Raw genomic sequence first — 23,059 nt, forward strand, 5'->3', positions numbered from 1 at the left:
GAGAGAGAGAGAGAGAGAGAGAGAGAGAGAGAGAGAGAGAAAGAGAAAGAGAAAGAGAAAGAGAGAATTTAAGGACTGTGTGTGTGGGAGAGTGTGTGTGTGCATGTGCACGTGTGTGTGAGTGTACCATTGAATAGTAGTTTTGTATGACTGGCCTTTCTTTCTGAATGCAAACCAATCAAGCAATCAGGGAAAACAGATAAAAGGAAAAAAATAATTAATCCTGGCTTACATGGCCTACCTCCAGTGAACCACACACACACACACACACACACACACACACACACACACACACACACAGAGTTGCATGGTTGCTAACCATTTACATGGTTTTTACAGCACAACAGCATGACTACCTTTGTGAAACTCTTACAATGTGACACAATACAATTAATTACAAAGGCATATTTAAATTTTGCTGGTTTTCTAAACAATTGCTTTTCCATTTCCCATAATGCCCGATTTAATGTTTACAGCATTCTGATTATTACTATTAGCAATGACTCAATGCCATTTGTCAGACTGAGTGCAAGGACAATACAATACCAATAATATCTGCATGAGAAACTACTTTTCACACTTGGTTCGAATTCTAGTGTTTGCATCCATAAGAGCCGGCCCTTTAATCACAGGTTTGTGTTCACAGAAAGGAATTGTGTGAACAGGGGAACATGGCACCAAAGAGGATTTTGTAGCCGTGCAGGAAGACACCAGACGTGCAATTTTTCATGATACTATCAGTGCAGGCAATCGCACTACAATCATGCACTAATTACAGAGCTCCATCCTATGAAAGTCTGGTATTATATATCAGTAACCATAACAACCTTTTTTTTCCAGGCATCACAAAAGTAGAACCTGGTAGAAATGTGACAAGTTGAACCAATCATGTTCTCAAACTCAAAAAAAAAAAAAAAAAGAAAAAAAAAAGAAGAAAAACAGCTCACACACCATCTGAACATCCAGAAGAGAAACTACAGCATCTTTATTAATCAGACCAGGTCATGTTCTTCTACATGAGCTCTAAAACACATTCACTTGTTTTATCTTTTTTATCGATTGTGTGTGCATGTGTGTGTGTGTGTGTGTGTGTGTGTGTGTGTGTGTGTGTGTGTGTGTGTGTGTGTGTTGGGGGTTGATGGTGGGATCAACAAAATCTCCAAGCCTTCTAACTGAAGGATGAGTCATGTTTGGAAAGTTGCGGGTGCTGGTTGAACAAACACGATCACAGCCCGTGAGAACTTACTGTTACTCTGGGTCAATGATACAACAACAAAACTTCTGTAATGTCACTCTCGCTTAGGCAAAAAAAAAAAAAAAAAAGGAAAAATAATAAAAATACGAGCCAAACCAATCTGGTGCTTTGTGAAACAAACAAAACACCCCATATGCTATTACAGTATAAAAGCTTTGCAAATACAGTTTTAATGTGGTAATGAAGATCTGCCAAAAGAAAATATTAGTAATGTGTAACGAGTTTGCAAAAATCCCCATATGAAAATGTTTTCTGTGATATTTACCAACAAACAAACCCCATCTCAGAATGCAAAGAAGGAAGGAAGGAAGGAAGGAAGGAAGGAAGGAAGGAAGGAAGGAAGGAAGGACATAGCAAAGGAAGGAAGAAAGGAAAAACAGAAGGAAGAACAGAAGGAAGGAAGGAAGGAAGGAAGGAAGGAAGGAAGGAAGGAAGGAAGGAAGGAAGGAAGGAAGGATAAAGGGAAGGACGGAAGGACATAGAGACGGAAGGAAGGAAGGAAGGAAGGAAGGAAGGAAGGAAGGAAGGAAGGAAGGAAGGAAGGAAGGAAGGAAGGAAGGAAGGAAGGAAGGAAGCAAGGTAAGGAAGGAAGGTCAATTGACAAATAAAAGGAAAGGATAAATTGTAAAAAAAGAAGAAGAACAAAAAAGAAAAGAAAAAGAAAAAAAGAGAGGAACAGAATAGATGGATGAATGGATTAGAAACCTAGAATAGACTAACGGTTTGATCAATTGCATTATGTTTATAAGAAACAAGAGGAAGTGCATGATGCATTGGAAGCATCATGATATGCTTTACACCCATGCACTTACACAGAGCTGCACGTGTGCAAAAACACAACTGTGTGGCTGATGTGAAACAGTAAGAATGAGAAAAATGGAAGGGTAAAACAGTAAAACGAGTGTGCAGAAGCAGAGTAAGCATCATCTCCCAGCACTAAGGCTAAACCACATCCCTCCCACACACTCTCTCAATCATAACACTGCGGCCATGGGACACATCTGTGAGTGGAGTCGTGTAACCACGCAGGGCAAGCTGAGAGTCAACATGGCTGCCAAGCAGCACACTGGCAAAATACTTGCACACAAAACGTGAGATGTATTTAAAAAGCCCTTCAGCTCTAATGTACATGCACATGCACATGCAGACACACACACACACACACACACACACACACACACACACACACACACACGAATATACACACACACACACACACACACACACACACACACACACACACACACACACGTATATACACACACACACACACACACACACACACACACACACATGTTACTCAGTAACTGTAGGATTATACAGTAGTAAAGTGAGTCTGTTACTCAGTAACTGTAGGATTATACAGTAGTAAAGTGAGTCGGTTACTCAGTAACTGTGGGATTAAATTAAAGTGAGTGTGTTACTCAGTAACTGTGGGATTATACAGTACTAAAGTGAGTGTGTTACTTAGTAACTGTGGGATTATACATAAGTAAAGTGAGTGTGTTACTCAGTAACTGTGTGATTATACATAAGTAAAGTGAGTGTGTTACTCAGTATCTGTGGGATTAAATTAAAGTGAGTGTGTTACTCAGTAACTGTGGGATTATACAGTAGTAAAGTGAGTGTGTTACTCACTAACTGTGGGATTATACAGTAGTAAAATGAGTGTGTTACTCAGTAACTGTGGGATTATACAGTAGTAAAGTGATTGTGTTACTCAGTAACTGTGGGATTATACAGTAGTAAAGTGAGTGTGTTACTCAGTAACTGTGGGATTATACAGTAGTAAAGTGAGTGTGTTACTCAGTAACTGTTTGATTATACATAAGTAAAGTGAGTGTGTTCTTAGTAACTGTGGGATTAAATTAAAGTGAGTGTGTTACTCAGTAACTGTGGGATTACACAGTAGTAAAGTGAGTGTCTTACTTAGTAACTATAGGATTATACAGTAGTAAAGTGAGTGTGTTACTCAGTAACTATAGGATTATACAGTAGTAAAGTGAGTGTGTTACTCAGTAACTGTGGGATTAAATTAAAGTGAGTGTGTTACTCAGTAACTGTCGGATTAAATTAAAGTGAGTGTGTTACTCAGTAACTGTGTGATTATACATAAGTAAAGTGAGTGTGATACTCAGTAACTGTGGGATTATACATAAGTAAAGTGAGTGTGTTACTCAGTAACTGTGGGACTAAATTAAAGTGAGTGTGTTACTCAGTAACCGTGGAATTACACAGTAGTAAAGTGAGTGTGTTACTCAGTACCTGTGGGATTATACAGTAGTAAAGTGAGTGTGTTACTCAGTAACTGTGGGATTATACATAAGTAAAGTGAGTGTGTTACTCAGTAACTGTGGGATTAAATTAAAGTGAGTCTGTTACTCAGTAACTGTGTGATTATACATAAGTGAAGTAAGTGTGTTACTCAGTATCTGTGGGATTAAATTAAAGTGATTGTGTTACCCAGTAACTGTGGGATTATACAGTAGTAAAGTAAGTGTGTTACTCAATAACTGTGTGATTATACATAAGTAAAGTGAGTGTGTTACTCAGTAACTGTGGGATTATACAGTAGTAAAGTGAGTGTGTTACTCAGTAACTGTTAGGTTATACAGTAGTAAAGTGATTGTGTTACTCAGTAACTGTGGGATTATACAGTAGTAAAGTGAGTGTGTTACTCAGTAACTGTGTGATTATACATAAGTAAAGTGAGTGTGTTCTCAGTAACTGTGGGATTAAATTAAAGTGAGTGTGTTACTCAGTAACTGTGGGATTACACAGTAGTAAAGTGAGTGTGTTACTCAGTAACTGTGGGATTATACAGTAGTAAAGTGAGTGTTTTACTCAGGAATTTGTTTTCAAGGCTACATTATGTAAGTTTTCCAGGTATGAAAACAAGAACTATCTGTTTACAAGCAAGTAATGAATTTTAAATAAACAGACAGATCGAACAGCATGTGAATGATTAAGCAGAGTGTGTTGGGAAGATACAGAGTCCAGACTCAGACATCCAATTAAATAGTAACACAGCATCTGCAGGGTAGAAAAAGTAGAGGGTCTGTTCATCGACACACAGGACGTCTGTGCTGCGTGCTTAGATCTGACACAAGCTCTTCACCTCTCCTTTATTCACAGTCTTTCTCTCTTCACCTCTTATCCTATCGTTTCTCATGTAGTCGTAACCCAGCCCTTCCCTTACAGCCCATTACTTTGGAAAGGAAAAGGAAATAAAGTCTCAGATCACAAATCTGCACTGTCCACGCAAACTACTGGAGCTGGAGATAAAATGTAATAAAAACAACATTATACAAAGCGTCGTTATCATTAAAGCACAGCGTTCGTGCCAAAATGGACAACATTCAATTACGATTACATTCAATTAAATAAATGAAAACGGAAGAGGAACGTGATATAGGCACATGTCTCAGTGAACCAGTGAGCCAGAGCCATTACGATTTCTGCATCATCAGACTTTCTAAGATCAAAAGCCATCACGATAATGAATGATTTTGTGCTATGATTTTTTTTTTGCGTACTCTCAGCACCATTTCCTTTCAATCCTTCAGGACTACTGGGCTTTAATGAAACAGAAAGGGGGATACTATTACAGTTGAACAGAAAGACAGAAGGAAGATTTCCCAGGAAATATATTCCACCCTCATAAAAAGGCAATAGTGATATCCTAAGGAAATAAAGACAATAGCAAATTCATTGTGGTGGGGTCATTTAAAGGGAACTCCCAGCACTGTGTGTGTGTGTGTGTGTGTGTGTGTGTGTGTGTGTGTGTGTGTGTGTGTGTGTGTGCGTGCGCGCGCGTGTGACTGAATTACATTAATATTCCCATATGCGTGTTGTGGCTTATGAAGCCCTTCAGATGGTGTTATTACACTATTTTCACTATTTTCTTGTGAAATTGCACACTATACGCTTATCTTTTGTGCATGTCTCAATAGGAAGTAAAATTTTACCATTTTAAAGTCTGCTTACGTAAACATTTGTCCTTCATTCTGCTTATTCAAAATTCTTTACAGTTTACATAAGCCTCGTCTTCGTCCCTTCACTCCACTGATCTATATACGCTACCATCAGCAAAGAAGCAAATAAATGTATTTATTTATGTTTAATTAACTACACTAATTTATTCACCTGTAAGCATTTATAAGCACTGAAATGCTGAGACTGTGTGCAATTAATAAAGGATAAAATGGTAAAGACAGACAAATCATATAATGAGATGACAAATGGATGACAATTATCTAATTATTAAAATTATCATCAATTATTATTATATTAATAATCTTAAAGTAGCGACATGTGAAACTTGACAGCCAACACAATTAACGGAATCTGTCCACAATTTCTGAACCACCATCATTCGATTGTTTTAACCCCATTTATACACCACTTTAAAAGCCATTATCCGATTACAAAATACATTGACTGGATTTTATTACAGTTTTTACCATGGGATGTGGCACACAACAGGATTGTGAATTTCTCTAGCTAGTGAGATTTTAGATCAAAGTTTTTTAACACTCTGGTTATCAAATCGAGCTCTATACAGAGCATGATGGCTAAAATATTATTAAGTATCCTAAGTAAATAATTTTCCAATTGTTTAGGTGGGGAAAAAAACACAGCAGTTAGTTTTGGTCCACGGTGTCATCTGAAGGTTCTTTCCAGAAGGCTAAATAAACAGATGAATAAAAATCAAGTACTCACCATGCAAATCAGACGGTCGCTTTCAGTTTGGGGTGTGTTTCAGAGTCTGGAGTTTCTCGAGACTAAACAGTGACCTCACAACCTACACAGAAACAGATTTAAAGTCATTTAAAGTTTTTCCAGTTTTGACATTTCAGTCAGTATAAGACAGACTTACTCACTGCTCGATCAGATCTTTCAGGCTTTTTTGTTATTTTATATATTTTTTGTTTGCATTAACATTGTGCTCTCTAGTTCCATCAAACACACACACACACACCCACACACACACACACACACACACACACACACACACACACACACACAGAGCTGATGAGTAGGTGAGTGTAGTACATGTTATACTTTATGCTATTCTAAACTGTAAGAGTAGGTGCACACTGTAACCCGTTCGAACACTGACATCAGATTACTGTGTGTGCAAGTGAGTGTGTGTGTAAGTGTGTGGTGTTTGTTAGCTATGCTGCACACAATGTATTTGATGGCCCCATAGACTCATTTTGTCATTACAGTTGGTCATCGGTAATTAGCTGACTCACCCGCATTAGTTTGTGGATGTGTGTGTGTGTGTGTGTGTGTGTGTGTGTGTGTGTGTGTGTGTGTGTGTGTGTGTGTGTGTGTTTGTGTGTGTGTGTTACAAATGTTCAAAACTGACTGCAGTCTATTTAAATATGGTTACATTTTGGATATTTATTTTGCATCTGGTTAATATAAGAGAAGATTTGCTAAGGCTACAGTGGCGTGTATAATGTCAATGTAATTTACGATATTCATCGAATTGCAGAAAGTTCAGCTGAAACTGATATCTGTTCTCGATAAGGAAGGAAAAGTCGAGACCAAAATTAGGCGCATTCAAAACCATGTAAATTCATTATTTAAGATGACCTTAATAATTCACATTTTCATAATATAAAAACGTTTTACTTTGTGCTTGTTAGTCTCAAAAATTTGTTGTCGCGGCAAAGATTTTCTGTTTCTAAACATTAAATCATGTATAGAAGGAAAATCTCTTCTTATTATTTGGTATGGGAACTGAAGAAGCCTTGTGATCTTTTTGCACATCTCAGATCTAAAAAACTACTTGTGCTGAATCCCAAGATGGATATCTGTGGCCAAGAAATGCAACCAGAAGAGTTACATAACTTTTACAGCTAAACCATAACTTATGTAACTCCGTAATTCTCGGTCACAACTCACAAACTTTACAGAATTGCCTTCAGAACTCACCGACCTAAAATACAAACTTTTCAAACTGCCATGAATCTGTGCATATGCCATGTAAAAGAAACATCAGCACATCAGGCTGTGAAATGTCTTAGTGGCACAAAAGATCTTCATATTCCAGACCAATAGAAATACTTTAGAAAATAAAATTAAACAGGAAATAAAAAAATAATAAATTATGCTAATTCAGACAAAGCAAACAGACTAATGTGTGTGCAGAATTAGTGTTCTCTCTCTCTCTTTCTCTCTCTCTCTCTTGCTCTCTTTATTTCTTTCTCTCTCCTTTTTCTATCATCTGCCAGATCTCCTCTCTCCACACTCCTCTCCCCAGTTGCTCTGATCTCAAAGCACTTGTTGTGCGAGTAGTTGGGTGCCTCAGTGTTCAATTACGCTGCTTCAGCTCTCTCTCTCTCTCTCTCTCTCTCTCTCTCTCTCTCTCTCTCTCTCTCTCTCTCTCTGTGTGTGTGTAGACACTGGGCAACGGTGTGTGAGCCCTAGTTCTCTTACACACTGACTGTCACCGTGGCTATGAGACGTGGAATGCATTACAAAAGCTCAAGTTTAAAACGTTTCGCAAGTAAAAACATGCTAGCCTGTTTGGACACACACACACACACACACACACACACACACACTTTCTCTTTCTATTTATCTCACTCACATAAACACACACACTATAATCAGGAGTGTTGTGTTTTAAAGGCCAAAAGACAAAACCAATGTCTGTAATGTGTAAAGTAATCGTTCTGGCTATATCCTGAACACTAAAATGTTCAGGATTCAATTCTTAAACTCATCCAACACACCAGTTTCAGAAATTACAGCAGGGCAGAGGAAAGCAGGGTAGAGTACTGTATAACAGGATCAGGAACGAGTACAGAGGGAAAGAGAAGGGAAGAGTAGGGTAGGCAAGGGTATCGGAAAGAAAAGTGGAGTAGAGTAGGGAAGAGTACAAAAGAGAAAGATAGAGTAGAGCGGGGAAGTTAATGAAAGAGAAAGGTAGAGCACGGTAGGGAATGAAACACCCCCCCCACCCCCCCAACACCCCCACACACACACACACACACACACACACACACACACACACACACATACACACACACAGAAATATGCACAGAAAAAGGGATGTAGTATTAAGGTGCTTATTTGTCTTTTTTACACTTAGCTGCTCTTGAGCTCAACTATGAAGTTGTTAACATTGTGTGTGTGTGTGTGTGTGTGTGTGTGTGTGTGTGTGTGTGTGTGTGTGTGTGTGTGTGTGTGAGTGGACTGTTGGTTGATTATTAGCTTAGCTGTAATGACAGTGCTGTCACAGATCATTATTCATCCTCCTTTTAACACGCACACACACACACACACACATGCTCACACACACAAAAACTGATTCACACACACATTCACATAACATTTTTCATTGTGGGGTGAACAGGGTTGTATGTTCTGCAGTAAACAGTCACACTAAAAGGACAGACTGATGAACACAAAGCAAATAACCTCCAAAAACACCTCTGTCTACCTCTCAGATTTTCTCTATTCACAACAACGGTGAATACAAAACACAGTAAAAGCAGACATGCACAAAATTCGGCAAATGAGACATAATTCTCAGTAAATAAGCATGTACACTAAAAATGCAAACTGGCACATGCTAACCAGCTCCTACTACATCCTTGATTGTGATGAACCAGCAGCCTAATTCAAGTAAATTATATCATACACTCATTTACTGTGCCAGATTTGACAAGATAGCATTGCAACACCATGTTGCTTTTCATGAAGCCATTGTTGCCATTTGTATGATAAACACTTCAGCAGGAAATGCAGTCCTGACTGGTCATGAGACTCTCCAGGGGGCTGCTCGTGCTATCTTCTGCATACATTAGTACATAGGGTGGATACTTGTTTTGGAAAACTCAGGACATCTTTTCAGCACTTTTAAAGCAATTTTCATAAACAGTTCTTGGAATGAAGGCAACCCCATTTAAATGTATTCCAGCCACTCTTATATTTCCCAAATTTCACCAAATGTACTCACCTGACTGGATGGTCAGTGATGAGCGGAGTGAATCAGTATTGTCACTCGATCTTTTTTTTAGATCTGTAGTGTTTTGGACTTTATAGTAAAATAATCTTTATACAAAAAAGTTACAAAAATAAAAAAAATAAAAATCTACAGTATGGGCTAAAATGAAATCAGCCCAAATATCTATGCCTTTCCCCTAATGATTCACTCATTAAATAAAAATAATCCGCATTACACGCTTAAATCAGTAAATAAATCAATTAGGGGAATCTACGTATTATTCTCAGACGATCAACATGCGCAATTTAACGAATGTTTTTTTTTTTTTTATGGTTTTTCGAGGGTTGAGCTCATTGAAGGTCTTCCCGATTTCTGGTTGTTTTCCAGTGATGGTATTCCCAGGTTACACTGACACTGAAAACAACACGTTTAAAAATTTGCACTTAAGTATGTTCCATTACACACCATCACAGATTATTATTGTACTTTTATAATAGGTTTTTCTCACAAGTAGTAAATAACAGCCTAATTCTACAGTGGTGTGAAAATGTGTTTGCCCCCCTGCAGATTTCTTTTTTTTTTTTTATGTTTGTCACACGTTTATGTTTCAGATGATCAAACTAATTTAAATATCAGTAAAAGATAACACAAGTGAGCACAACATGCAGTTTTTAAATGAAGGTTTTTATTATTGAGGGACAACAAAATCCAAAACTACATGGTCCTGTGTGAAAAAGTGTTTGTTAAAACTGTGGTTTATCACACCCGAGTTCAATTTCTCCAGGCACACCCAGGCCTAATTACTGCCACACCTGTTCACAATCAATAAATCTCTTAAATAGGACCTGCCTGACAAAGTGCAGTAGACCAAAAGATCCTCAAAAGCTAGACAGCATGCCAATCTATCAGTGTGGAAACGGTTATGAAGCCATTTTTAAAGCTTTGGGACTCCAGCAAACCACAGTGAGAGCCATTATTTACAAATGGCAAAAACATGGAACAGTGAAGAACCTTCCCAGGAGTGGCCGGCCGACCAAAATTACTCCAAAAGCACAGCAACGACTTCTCTAAGAGGTCACAAAAAAACCCACAACAGCATCCAAAGAACTGCAGGCGTGGTTCTGAACGAAAACCGCTGCTGAGCAAAAAGAACATAAAGGCTCGTCTCAGTTTTGCCAGAAAATCTTGAACATTTTTTGAACTTTTTGGAAGGTGTGTGTCCCATTACGTCTGGCATAAAAGTCACACCGCATTTCAGAAAAAGAACATCAAACCAACAGTAAAATATGGTGGTGGTAATGTGATGGTCTGGGGCTGTTTTGCTGCTTAAGGACCTGGAAGACTTGCTGTGATAAATAAAACCATAAATTCTGCTGGTAACCAAAAATATCCTGAAGAAGAATGTCTGGCCATTTGTTCGTGACCTCAAGCTGAAGCGAACTTGGGTTGTGCAGCAGGACAATGATCCAAAACACACCAGCAAGTCCACCTCTGAATAGTTGAAGAAAAACAAAATGAAGATTTTGCAGTGGCCTAGTCAAAATCCTGACCTGAATTCTATTGAGATGCTGTGGCATGACTTTAAAAAGTCGGTTCATGCTGGAAAACCCTCCAATGTAGCGGTATTACAACAATTCTGCATAGATGAGTGAACCAAAATTCCTCCACAGCGCTGTAACAGACTCATTGCAAGTTATTGCAAACACTTGATTGCAGTTGTTGCTGCTAAGGGTGGCCCAACCAGTTATTAGGTTTAGGGGCAAACACTTTTTCACACAGGGCCATGTAGTTTAGGATTTAGTTTTTTCTCAATAAAAAAATCCTTCATTTAAAAACTGCATGTTGTGTTCACTTGTTATATTTTACTAATATTTAAATTAGTTTGATGATCTAAAACATTAAAGTTTGACCAACACTTTTTTCAAACCACTGTAACTGCAGACTACAGACATGCTGATAAAGGCGGTGAATAAATGGGTGTGTTATGGCAGCGTGCTTCAAAAGCATTGTGTGTGTGTGTGTGTGTGTGTGTGTGTGTGTGTGTGTGTGTGTGTGTGTGTGTGTGTGTGTGTGTGTGTGTGAGTGAGTGTGTGAGGGACAGACAAAGTATGAGCCGACATGTACAGACAGGATACCGCAGGTGAGTCCTTGGTGTGTAATCTCCTCCTTTCGAGCAGGTTTGTCTCATACGAAAAGGTGTTAATTGTAGTAAAGACGAACAGTCTAAAAGTCTGACCAAATGAAGTTCAGTATGTGTGCTTTTAGCTTTTGGCAAGCAGTGAACACTAGTTGTTGATTGTTGCTATACTGTAGATCTTGACAGAGATAGAGTTCCTTTTCTACTTTTTTGGGTGTAAAAAGTGGTTTTTAGTAAAAACAAATAAAAATAAAAATAAAAATATTTAATCTACCACTGAATCAATACACACAAATGAAATGCATTCGATTATCTACAGTGTACTAACTCTTATATATGCTCTGTTTAATGGTAGATCCTAAAGCATTTGTTCTAGCATGAAAGTACATGATAGACAATAAAGCGCTACAGAAAAGTAAACACAAGACAAAAAGAAAATCTTGTCTAATTTACAATATGAGGAAATACAAATGTCCCAATGTTTTTGTCTTTCTGTTGCTGTCTGTAAAATGCTTTTTCAGGCTCAAGATACACATATTTTACATACAATACTGCTAAAAAAGTAAATGCTGGTAATGCAGATCAGAAAATCAGAGCTGCATGTCACCTGTGTACTTGTATGAAGAAGGCTGAACGCACTTTCTTTCGAGCTGGCTTTACCTGTCTTGGAGGGAAAAAACATGGCATTGCATCAACTTTGATAAACAAGATGGGTGAGAGTTGGCAGATAACCAAACCGGGGAGAAATATCGCAAACACAAATAAACTCCGATAACATTGTGCTGCTCATGAATGCAGTCTTACAGCAAATGTGGGTTTTGGTGGTAAATTAAAGTCTTGCGAATAAAGCTAAACTGGTCTTGCCAGCAAATCTGACAAATTATTCCTGATGAAGTATGCCGTGTTCATTTCGTTTCTGGTTGCTTGCTTTTAGTTTGCATGCATTACACTGCTCTGAGATCATTTTTTTGTGTGCGGGTTTCAGTACTAAAAGCAGCCACACAAAAGCAGAAGACGAAACTTGCCATTTTCTATGAGCACACATGAGCATCAAGGCCAGTCAGAAATTACTTCGACACAACCTAACCACACACACACACACACACACACACACACACTTTCGCTCTCTCTCGCTCTTTCTCTCATTTCCTTAGCAACCATGACTCATTTCCCTAACAACACAGCAGAACAGAACCGCATAAAGAGAACCAGACAGAAAGAGAAATAATTTGATGAAAGATAACTGAATTAACCTTTTTTTGTATGTTGCAGGCATCCAGCGGACAAATTAGAAGAACAGACGAGAGTTTTCAATATTCCTTACAGATTAATTTTTACAATGTCTACACACACGCCTTCACACAAACCTTGTTAGGCTCTGTGTAAGACACCGTGGTCTAGGGGCAGTTGGTAATAACTACGAGTAGACAATTTCTCCATTCTATCCACCCTACTGGCACAGAGCACTACACCTAACCACTAATTTACCAGTTGGAAATTAATAAGGATAAAATGCGGAGGGTAAAAAAATTGCGCCGTTCTCTTTTGTACATGCGGTATCCTGAATTTCTACTGCGAGCTCTTTAATCTTCCTTCACTAGCATATGGGACATATCCAAACGAATGTCTGTTTGGACAATTCCCTTAATCTGTACTTTTAACTGCACTGTTATCCATTACTTCACCTCTCGGAAACGCGGGACAGAACGGAAACTATGCGATGTTTGATGAGGACTGCATTGTAGATTTTCAGCAGCTTTGGATGTTGTTGGTTTGGTTAGAAAACAGAGCTCTTGCATTATCCGTCTCTTGAGATAAGCTTCGCCTTTCTCTTTTTTTCCTTCTGCTCATTCTCTCTCTTCTCCATATGTGCAGTCATTACCGATGATTACCTTCTGCTCTACAGAATCTCTGTAATGCACACGGAATTAAATAATTAATGCAGCTATATAATGATAACTTGCATAGACATCGCACACACGCAGTAAATGAACACTGTACCTTTAAAAATTTACAAAACAGAACTCTACAGTAACAGCCGAAATGAGACCCTGATAAATGCTCTCAAAGCATTGTGGCATCATAGAGCTGTACTGTATGCCTGAAAATGTGGATGCACAAAGATTTCTAAATGCATTTGAAATGAATTCTGTACATGCATGTGTGTAAAGATGCAGACTACGCAACTAGTTGGTTTAAGGCCAGGGCTTTGAATGTTAATGAGAGCTTTTTCACAGCAAATGTACGAGAGGAGGGGCAAAGAGGAAACGAAACAAACAAGCAGAGAAGAGCCTGTTTAGGAGAGAGAAGAAGAAGTGAATGTAAGAAAATGAGTGGGTGGATGGATAGACAGTTTGAGATAGACAGAGTGGTAGTTTGAGTGATTAGGAGGGTATAGGAGCAAGTGGCTGGGTGAATATTTGAGTGGGTGGGGTAAGTGTATGGGTGGTTGGATGGGTGGATGAGGGTGGTTCAGTGGTTGGTTGGCTAATTGAACAAATGAATGGGTTGGTTGGTTAGGTCAATAATTGGATAGATGGATAATAAGCAAGTTGGTAAGAAAAAAAAACATACAATATTAGGAATAAACCTAGAGGGAAATCAGACTCAAAAGGGAACTCTTCCTCATCTTATTAAAAGCAAAACACACTCAAAAGACAGGGTTGGACAGTTAGAATAATGGGTAGCTGGATGATTGGTATTTGGGCGGGTTTTTACGTTCATTATAGCCACATTACAGGCTCATTATTATTCCAATGCATTCTATTAATTATTTGAAATCTTAATACTATTTTTCTGATGGCTTGAACCTCAATGTAAACTGATATTTTTTTATTTATTAAAAGTGCTAATTTCGGAAAGCTTGTTGGCTACTGTACACGTTTTACACTGCTGACACGGTTATACCTGTACTGAGAACAGTCCAATTGCGATAGGATCACCAGATGTGAATGGAGTCAGACAGAAAAAGGCAGAAGCCATGAGGGAAAGCAAGTTGTACCTTGAGCATTTGGGGATAATACAAAAAAAAAAAACACACACTTAAACCAAACAGGCAATAATGCAACCACCTTCCTCCAAACACCAGGTAATCTTGTTGATCTTGCACACAAAAAAGCAGGATCCCTTTACACAAGATAAATAGGATTCAACAAGGTGAACATAATGAATATATTTCTTCATAATATTATCTTAATATTCTTCTCTGTGCTATACCACACAGTATTGTCTTTTTTATGAGACATTAGATTTTTTATATAATATACCCACCACACAAACACACCTGCATGTTATATATAAATGATGGAATAAAACAAATAAATAAAACCTGCATTTTAATCCACTTTTTTACACCCACTGTAAAAGTTCCTTTATTCTGCTGGTCATGGCTTGTTCGAAGATGAAGAACACGCACGTACACAAACACTTACACGCACACGCTCCTAACATACTTTTTGGTATCTGACGTCACTGCTTCACATTTTCAAAACACGCACTATGTACAATAACAATAGTGCAGCAGACTGCTAGTGACTGCTTGGGTAAACAGAACATGTGGGTGATCCATTTTTTTTTAAATTTGATAACTTTTTCGAACACAACCAAATCTAAGCCAATCAGAGTCAGATTATTGATATGATTGATATATGATAAATCATATAGCTAGATTATTATTATTATTATTATTATTATTATTATTATTATTATTATTATTATTATTATTACTTTCCAGAAAAAAAAATTCTGGGTGTATGTATTTGGTCAGGATCTGGTGAAGATCTGGTGGCAGAATGTGTGCATGAGAGAGAGAAAAAGAGAGAGAGAGAGAGAGAAAGAGAGAGAGAGAGAGAGAGAGAGAGAGAGAGAGAGAGAGAGAGAGAGAGAGAGAGAGAGAGAGAGAGAGAGAGGGAGGGAGGGAGGGATAGATTAGTGGTTGAATGGTTAGTTGGGGTTAGATATTTGTGTTGATGGGTGGTTGGTTAAATGGATGGCTAGCTGAAGGGACAATTGGCAGAGGTGGAAAGAAACAAATTACATTTACTTGTGTTACTGTAATTAAGTGTTTTTGTGTGTACTTCAACTTTTTAAAGTCGTTTGAAATTAGTTATTTTACTTTTACTAAAGTATGTTTTGTTTCTAGTATTGTACTTAACTACATTTAAAATTCTATCCTTTACTGAATAACAATAAATAAAGAAATCTAAATAATGCAAGTGGAATAGAAATCATGCCCTCGGATCGAACGCTAACGCTAACTCACACGAAAGAAAGATGGAGAAGGGCAAGACAGACGCCGGGGATGCAGACACGGGGAAATGCCGTCGAATCAGAAGTCTGAATTCTGAATCTGCATTTCATAAATGCCATTCTATTGCACTTTAATTTGTAAAGGTGTTCCTTCGATTAAAAACAACCAAATTGAAATTTATATCCCCTAAATTTGAATCCCCCACCCCACCCCCACTGTTAAAACTTGAGTAGAATATTTTATTACTCTTTCATCCTCTGGCAAATGAATAAGATAAACTATACCTGTATCCGTCCCACAGTGGAAAAATTGCTTAATAAAAGGTTAGTTGGGTGGATTAATAGATTAGTTGATGGGTGGGTGAGATATTGGTTGGTTGAGGGGATGGTAAGATGGATGGTTAATTGGGTGGTTGGTTGCCTGAATGAGTGGATAAGTAGGTGAATGGGAGGTTTGATGGAGGTGTGTACAACAGCATAAGAAGTGCGAATGAATTGAAAAGGCATCTTGGTAGTTTTTATCTCTGCCAGATAAAATGCAGACAATTGCATCTTTCTTGGAAAAGTCTTTATTTATTTCACCCATCAGGCTTTGAGTATAAACTCTGGCCAATATTGTGATATTGTACACATTGCTAAAAGCTCTGTAACTGGAAGCCTGTGTTCACAATTCCCCAGACACATGCTGGACAGAAGCTTTACAGTAGTAAATAATAATAATGATTATACAGTTTGTGTGTGTTTGTGTAATACTAGCCTACTTATATAGCGATGTGTATTGCCACATCAACCGTCCAAATCAGGATGTTGATTAATTTCACGTTTATTTTTATTTTTTCGGTTTGACAACAACTTCCTGATCAGAAGAGATGATGAAACATGACATCACCGTTAATGGAACATAATCTAATGAGTGCTCTGGGAAACCATATTCAACACTGGATCAATAACGTTGATGTCTGTACAACAAACAACTCAGACACACTTATTAGCCGATGACACACAACTAGCGGAGAGCAGATTAAGTCTGCGCGTTTTGCTTTGAAAGCACAGCTGTGTTTCTAAATCGATCTGTTGGATTTTTGGTTTCATTGATTTGTCATCCATTACTACCAGACCAATACTTAGATCAGTTTTTGAAATGATATATTATTAAACTGATTTTGAATAAATATGAAAGATATTCATGCAGGTTTGGGAGTGTGTGTGTTCATGAATGGAAAATACACGTCAAAGTGTAGTCCTGCTTCATTTCTGTCCACACTAGTGTGTGCTTTTATAGGGGTCATTTCCTGTGTTCATGTTCAACAATACACAAAGTCTTTCAAGGAAAGATAAGGTTGGTGCTCAACACACACACACACACACACACACACACACACACACACACACCAGTATAAATACTAATAAAATATGTGATTTTTCCCTATCTGTAATATTGCTGTTAATTTTCTACGATTCGTTGGTTCTCGTATCTCATTAATTTGTTTAAAAGATATAATTTCTATTATATGTTTATTATGTTTCTTGTATCTTCTGATGCACAAAAATGGGACAAATTATACACACTACATTTATGGCACACATTGTTTCCACAGATGTAAAAAGCTACTAAATCAATATTCGTAGCGTGTGGCACGAATCAAAAGTTGCAACTATGAAGAAATGCCTGCAACAAAAATTTATAATAAAACTGACTAATAAAAAAAGCTGAAAGCATTTCATTCTCAGCTGGAGTGTGTCATGCAGCATGCTGTGGCGCACGATGTTACTACATTTAGACTAAAAACACATTAATGGAAAATGTTAGAGGGCATTACTACAAACAAAGCGGTACTTATAAAGTATGGAAACTGTCTTATTCTGTGCTGTCATCTTTATGACTCATAATTGGTAATACTTCCATTTTGTTCATTGTGGTCGATGTGTGAAGCTGTGAATGTGCAATGGGCCAAAAATACAGAGAAATAAAACAGAACTTTTAGCCATCTTACATTTACTGCATTTGGCAGACGCGCTCGTCCAAAGCGACTTACAATTATCTCATTCATAGAACTGAGCAGGTATGGGTTTAAGGGTCCTTGCTCAGGGGCCCAGGAGTGGCAGCTTGGTATGGCTGGGATTTGAACTCACAACCTTTACAGCCAAAGTTCAATACCTTAACCACTAAGCTACAACCTCCCCTAACGTTACAATTGTGAAGTTATAGTGAATATGAGCATGGCGGTGATGTACCGCTAAATCACAGCCCTGCTGGTGTTCAGGATAACTGCCTGACTGTGACTGTAATATTGTTAAGTTATGAACTGTCATGTATTCTTTAGTTTTTCCTTCCTTTTATAATTATGAGCTATCAAAAAAACTATTACATGTGCTACTTTGGCCAAAAACAATTAGTTGTTTGCACGACAACTCAGGTTGAAAATGAACACGGGCTCATGTGAATGGTTTGCCTATAAGGTGAGTCCTTAGAAGGAAGTACTGAAGCTCTGTTTCTAGCATCTGTGGTTTCTGAACACATTTAGTCCCCATCTGCTGTCATAATTACCTCCACTCTTCTGGGAAGATGTTTCACTCGATTTTCGAATGGGGTTGCAGAGATATGTGCTCATTCATCCAAAGAGCATCAAGTTCCAATTCAACCCAAAGGTTTTCAACAGGGTTAAGGTCAGAGCTCCACAGCAGGACACTCGAGATTTTACAATCCAACCCATGTACAGTAAACCATATCTTCATTAAACAGTTGGGGGTCTTCCAGTTCAAGAGGAAAATTTTATTCTACCACATCCAAAGACATTTTAAAACAATTGTGTGCCTCCAAATTTCTGTTAACAGTTCAGGGAAAAGCCACATATGGGTGAAGAAGCCAAAAATAATCAAGTCTTCACTCTGCTTTTGGTTCTTAACCCAAAAAGAGTCGATTCAATGATTCGACACACACTGACAACCAAGAGTAAATACTACTCTAAGCTTTGGAGTCGATTCTGTACACTGAATAGGATTTGTTTATTGTTATCTGTTTACAGTCAGCAAACCAGCCAATGCCTTTATTCTGTATTCATCTGGATAGAAGTAAAAAATAAATAAATAAATAAATAAATAAATAAAGCTTAGATTGCAAACATAGTAGTAGTTTTTAAATTGTATAAAAGCTGCCACCTAAATACAGCACCAAACAGAAAAACAAAATATTTTATTTACTTATGTTTTCTTATTTCTGTTTGTACTTCATTTTACTTCGTGGCACAGTTTCATCATGGTGTGTAAAAACTATAAAGGTATACAGTAATTCTATGACACTGAACTTATGTGGCAGTTAGTGGCCTTCTACCATATTTTTCAGACTATAAGCCGCTACTTTTTTCCCACGTTTTGAACCCCACGGCTTAAACAACGAAACGGCTTATTTATTTATTTTCTTGGGTTTTTTCCGGTTTCACAAACTTCAAGCCAAAAAAACTGAGCCCCATAACATTAGACCAATGAAATTTCCGAACAGAAACCAAAAAACGCACCTCACCTGTGTTCTGAGCTGCACGGCATCGGGAGAACATTTTTTTTTCCTTAAACGCACGACGATGCCAAAAATAAACTCCCAAGAGAAATAGTTGTGAAAGGAAGGAGGAAGACAGTCAACAATGACTTTCTTGGTCAGCTACTGTTTGGATACAAGCCATTGTAACGCGATGAGTCTGGGTGAAGGGAGAGCTCGCTAACTCCAGTTGCAACAGAAGTCATATAAGCACAAACAGGTTTCCAAAACTCATGCTTTTTTATTATTCTTGTCAACAGCGTTAGGGTTAGTCAAAGAAACTTAGAAATGAGCATCAGAAAATAATAAGGACATATTCCTCGGTCTCCACACATGCAGTAATAGCGGAAAGATGCGGCGCCAGGCTATACCCAAAATGCCGCTCTGCTCCTAAAGGAAGCGCAACATATTTCACCCGTTACACCGTGTAACAGACTCTGTCTTTCATTAAAGCCTGTGTAAAGTTCATTAGTTTCAATGTAGACGGCTTATAGACAGGTGCGGCTTATTTATGTTTAAAACAAAAATCTTTGTCAAATTCAGTGGTTGCGGCTTATATATGGGTACACTTTATAATTTATATATAAATTATGGTAATCATAAATTGTTAAAGTGATTTATTTATATATTGTATATATATATATATATATATATATATATATATATATATATATATATATATATATATATATATATATATATATATATATTATTTACAGCCATGCATCATTTTATACATTTCTGCTGAGCAGCCGCTCCCTTTAGTGTCTGGCTCTTGACCTGATAGAAACACTGACTGCATGTAGCTGTTGTATGAAGGGGTCATCAGCAGTATAATAGCTGGGCTTAAAATATGACGACAGGAGACGCTGAGCCGTTTAAAATACAACACCACAGGGTGGAGGGTGCAGAGTGCACAGCCGCTGAAGGACATTACACTCAGAGGTGTTGATTTCTGCACTAACTCTACCCTTTAGATCAGACGTTAGGTCATCTGTTCTAATTGACATTGAATCATTCCGGAGACAATTTTACACACAAAACTGAGTACAAAAGAGGGGGAAAGAGAGAGCGAGAGAGCGAGAGAGAGAGAGAGAGAGAGAAAGAGAGAGAGAGAGAGAGAGAGAGAGAGAGAGAGAGAGAGAGAGAGAGAGAGAGAGAGAGAGAACTAAACAAAACAGCAACACTATTAAAACAAACTTTAGTTTTCATCCCGAGTTTTATAAATATAATAAATAAGTCTTATATAATAAATAATAAATATATTATATATTTATTTAATATAATAAAATTTTTTTATTTTTTAATTGTAAATTCAAATAGAATTTTATTGGACATGTGGTAAAGTTTTCCGGTTTCGGAAATTTTGACCCAGAAATATCTTCTTACTTGGATGTTCCCAAAATTTGTATCTACCTATAAACCTTAAAATGTGCAGCATGTCATTTATTCATGGATTAAATGTTTGGTAAATTGCTGTGGTGTAAGCAGATTAACACACATCACATGCACATGCATCAAATCCCCTTGGCGTTGGTGTATTATTTTCATATACCAGCACATAGTGTGTTATTTCTCTCTTATGCAATAGAGGAATCTAAACTGCTTTTAGTTTAAAGTGTCTTAGAAAGGTGTACTGTTACACTTTCATTAGGTTGTAAGAATTTCACATTCATGTCACTCTAAACATTTACATTTTGGGCATTTGGCAGACACACCCTTATCAAGAAGAACTTACAGTTATCACATGTATACAACAAAACAGTTAAAGGTTAGGAGTCTTATTCAGGACAAGGTGGCAGCTTGGCGGTGCTGGAATTTGAACTCATGATCTTTTGATCAGAAGTCCAGCATCTAAGTCACTGCTACGTCTACTCAACTCTCCGCAATGTTTCTAACTTTATCATAAACAAGAGCTAGAGAAACCACAGAACAACACGCCACCGCTGAACTTAAATAAAGCAGACTGAGACCTAGTTTTATGACTTCACAATGTACAATGTTGTTAGCTAGAGCTCGAGGATTCTGTGTGTGTGTGTGTGTGTGTGTGTGTGTGTGTGTGTGTGTGTGTGTGTGTGTGTGTGTGTGTGTGTGTGTGTGTGCGTGTGTGTGTGTTTCCAAATAGTTTGTAATAAACTTTATTTTTTACAAAGACGTTCATGAAAACAAAACAATATCTCAGATCTCAAAAGTGCATTGTGAAAAGTGCATTGTATCCGTTGTATAGTGATTAGACTGAGCTTTTACATTGGGAATAAAATTTAAACCTTTAACATTTATAGCTCAAGAGTCAAAATAGGCCTAGTGCCAGAGAGACACACACACACACACACACACACACACACACACACATTCATGCAAGGGCATGTGCAAGATACAGTATCACAGTTACATGAAATAGTAAGGTACAGCTGCATTATAAATAAGGCAGGACCAATGACTGATTACTGTCTCATTACTGTCTCTGACGTGTGTTGTAGAGACAACAGGACCAAAGAGGACTGACTGCTGCATTCTCACACACAGCATCTGAATGCTGTGACTACGGTAAGTATGTGAGACCAGGAAGTTTATTTCTCTGAAGTACAGCTCACTTCCAGAATTCCCAGACTGTTTTTAGCATGACCACGTCGACTCCTCTGTAACACAGACGTCAACGACGTCACACCAGTGTCCCCTAGCACAATCCAATAATGAAGCATGTGTTAAAACAGTACTGGGAGGCAACATATATCTATTTGTGTGTGAGAGAAAGAAAAAGAGAGACAGGATGAAGCTAAATAGTCCACACACATTACAAGCGAGAACTGCCATTAAGCATAAGCCTACACCCACACGTGTGCCGAATCCTGAACTACATCCTCGACCTTTTCCTACACGCGTCCTCTTAAAACCGATGCAATTTCATTAATTACAGCTATGCAGTTATTCAGTTTGTCAATACAAACTAATGCTAATGTCCGACATCGGGGTGACGCCTAAGACGTGTTTGAGAAGTGCTTCCTCTCAGACATGTGATTGTTTTGAAACTGGTGCTTCTGCAAAGTCAAAGAACAGCTTATAATGCTTGTGGGCGATGCAACAAAACAATTGGTTTAGGGTTTGTGAAGACATTTCAATGATACACAATATGTATCACGATGCATAGCTCGCAAACTGACAGCATCGCAAACGAAATGAAGGACCTGAAACATGTATTCGCTTAACTAAGATCTGTTTTGACGTTGTGAGTACATGTTCTGGTCCTTACAAGCAAAGCTGGCATGCTTTTTGCATTTCAAATAAATAAATAAATAAATAAATAAAGAGCCAAGAATATTCATTTCAGTTGTCAAAGTTGTCAAAGTCTCATGACTTTCAGTTATTTTCACACCTGCCTCACCGAGACCCATATAAACCTCCTGTTCATAAATAAAAAAAAAACACCTTCCTGAACTACCAGATCGTTAGTGTGACCTCAAGTGATGTGAATGAGGGTCACACAAGAGAACATTTCTAAAGAAACCTTTTTTGTTGTACATTTTGCATTTGATATTGATTATGGACCGGGATCTTCTAACCGCATCTAAATGATTTCCAAACTGGAAACTTTCCAAGGAAACTAATGGGAATATATCGAATTTGAACAGGAATTAATGGGAATAAACTGGGATTTTACAAAATTGCAGGTAAACCTATAACAGGGAACTTAAAGGGAATAATCTTGCAGGTTAATCAGTGTGACGCGCCCCCAGCCAAACTGCCCTGCTTTCGGTCGCCTTTGTTCCAAAAGGAAAACAAGCAAAAAACAAACAAACAAACAAGCAACCAGATTGAATGCAATTTCAGTTGAATTTCTATTTTTGCACATACATCAATCACATGCACACAGCACACTAACTGCAGGACTATTGAGGCCGTGTGTCCCCCCCCTAAATGCAC

At 37.9% G+C, this 23,059-nt stretch overlaps 1 protein-coding gene and 1 long non-coding RNA gene across 5 annotated transcripts in view; one reads left to right on the plus strand and one right to left on the minus strand.

Moving 5' to 3' along the window:
• Nucleotides 1-23,059, minus strand: part of adcy7 (adenylate cyclase 7) — a 78,886-nt gene that overhangs the window by 46,818 nt on the left and 9,009 nt on the right. For 2 of the 4 annotated variants that reach the window (XM_083550838.1, XM_083550836.1), the window contains exon 2: nucleotides 5,978-6,059. The gene's annotated coding sequence lies outside the window, so the exon portion shown is untranslated. Of the gene's footprint in view, nucleotides 1-5,977; nucleotides 6,060-12,018; nucleotides 12,455-23,059 lie in introns of those variants that run through there. The other 2 variants (XM_083550837.1, XM_083550839.1) reach the window with 2 other exon arrangements.
• On the plus strand, nucleotides 11,204-12,241 carry LOC310731396. Its single transcript, XR_014535186.1, has 2 exons — nucleotides 11,204-11,361; nucleotides 11,940-12,241. It is a non-coding gene; the product is annotated as an uncharacterized lncRNA (long non-coding RNA).

Source organism: Silurus aristotelis, assembly GCF_946808225.1.
Source record: "Silurus aristotelis genome assembly, chromosome: 9".
Lineage (NCBI taxonomy): Eukaryota > Metazoa > Chordata > Actinopteri > Siluriformes > Siluridae > Silurus > Silurus aristotelis.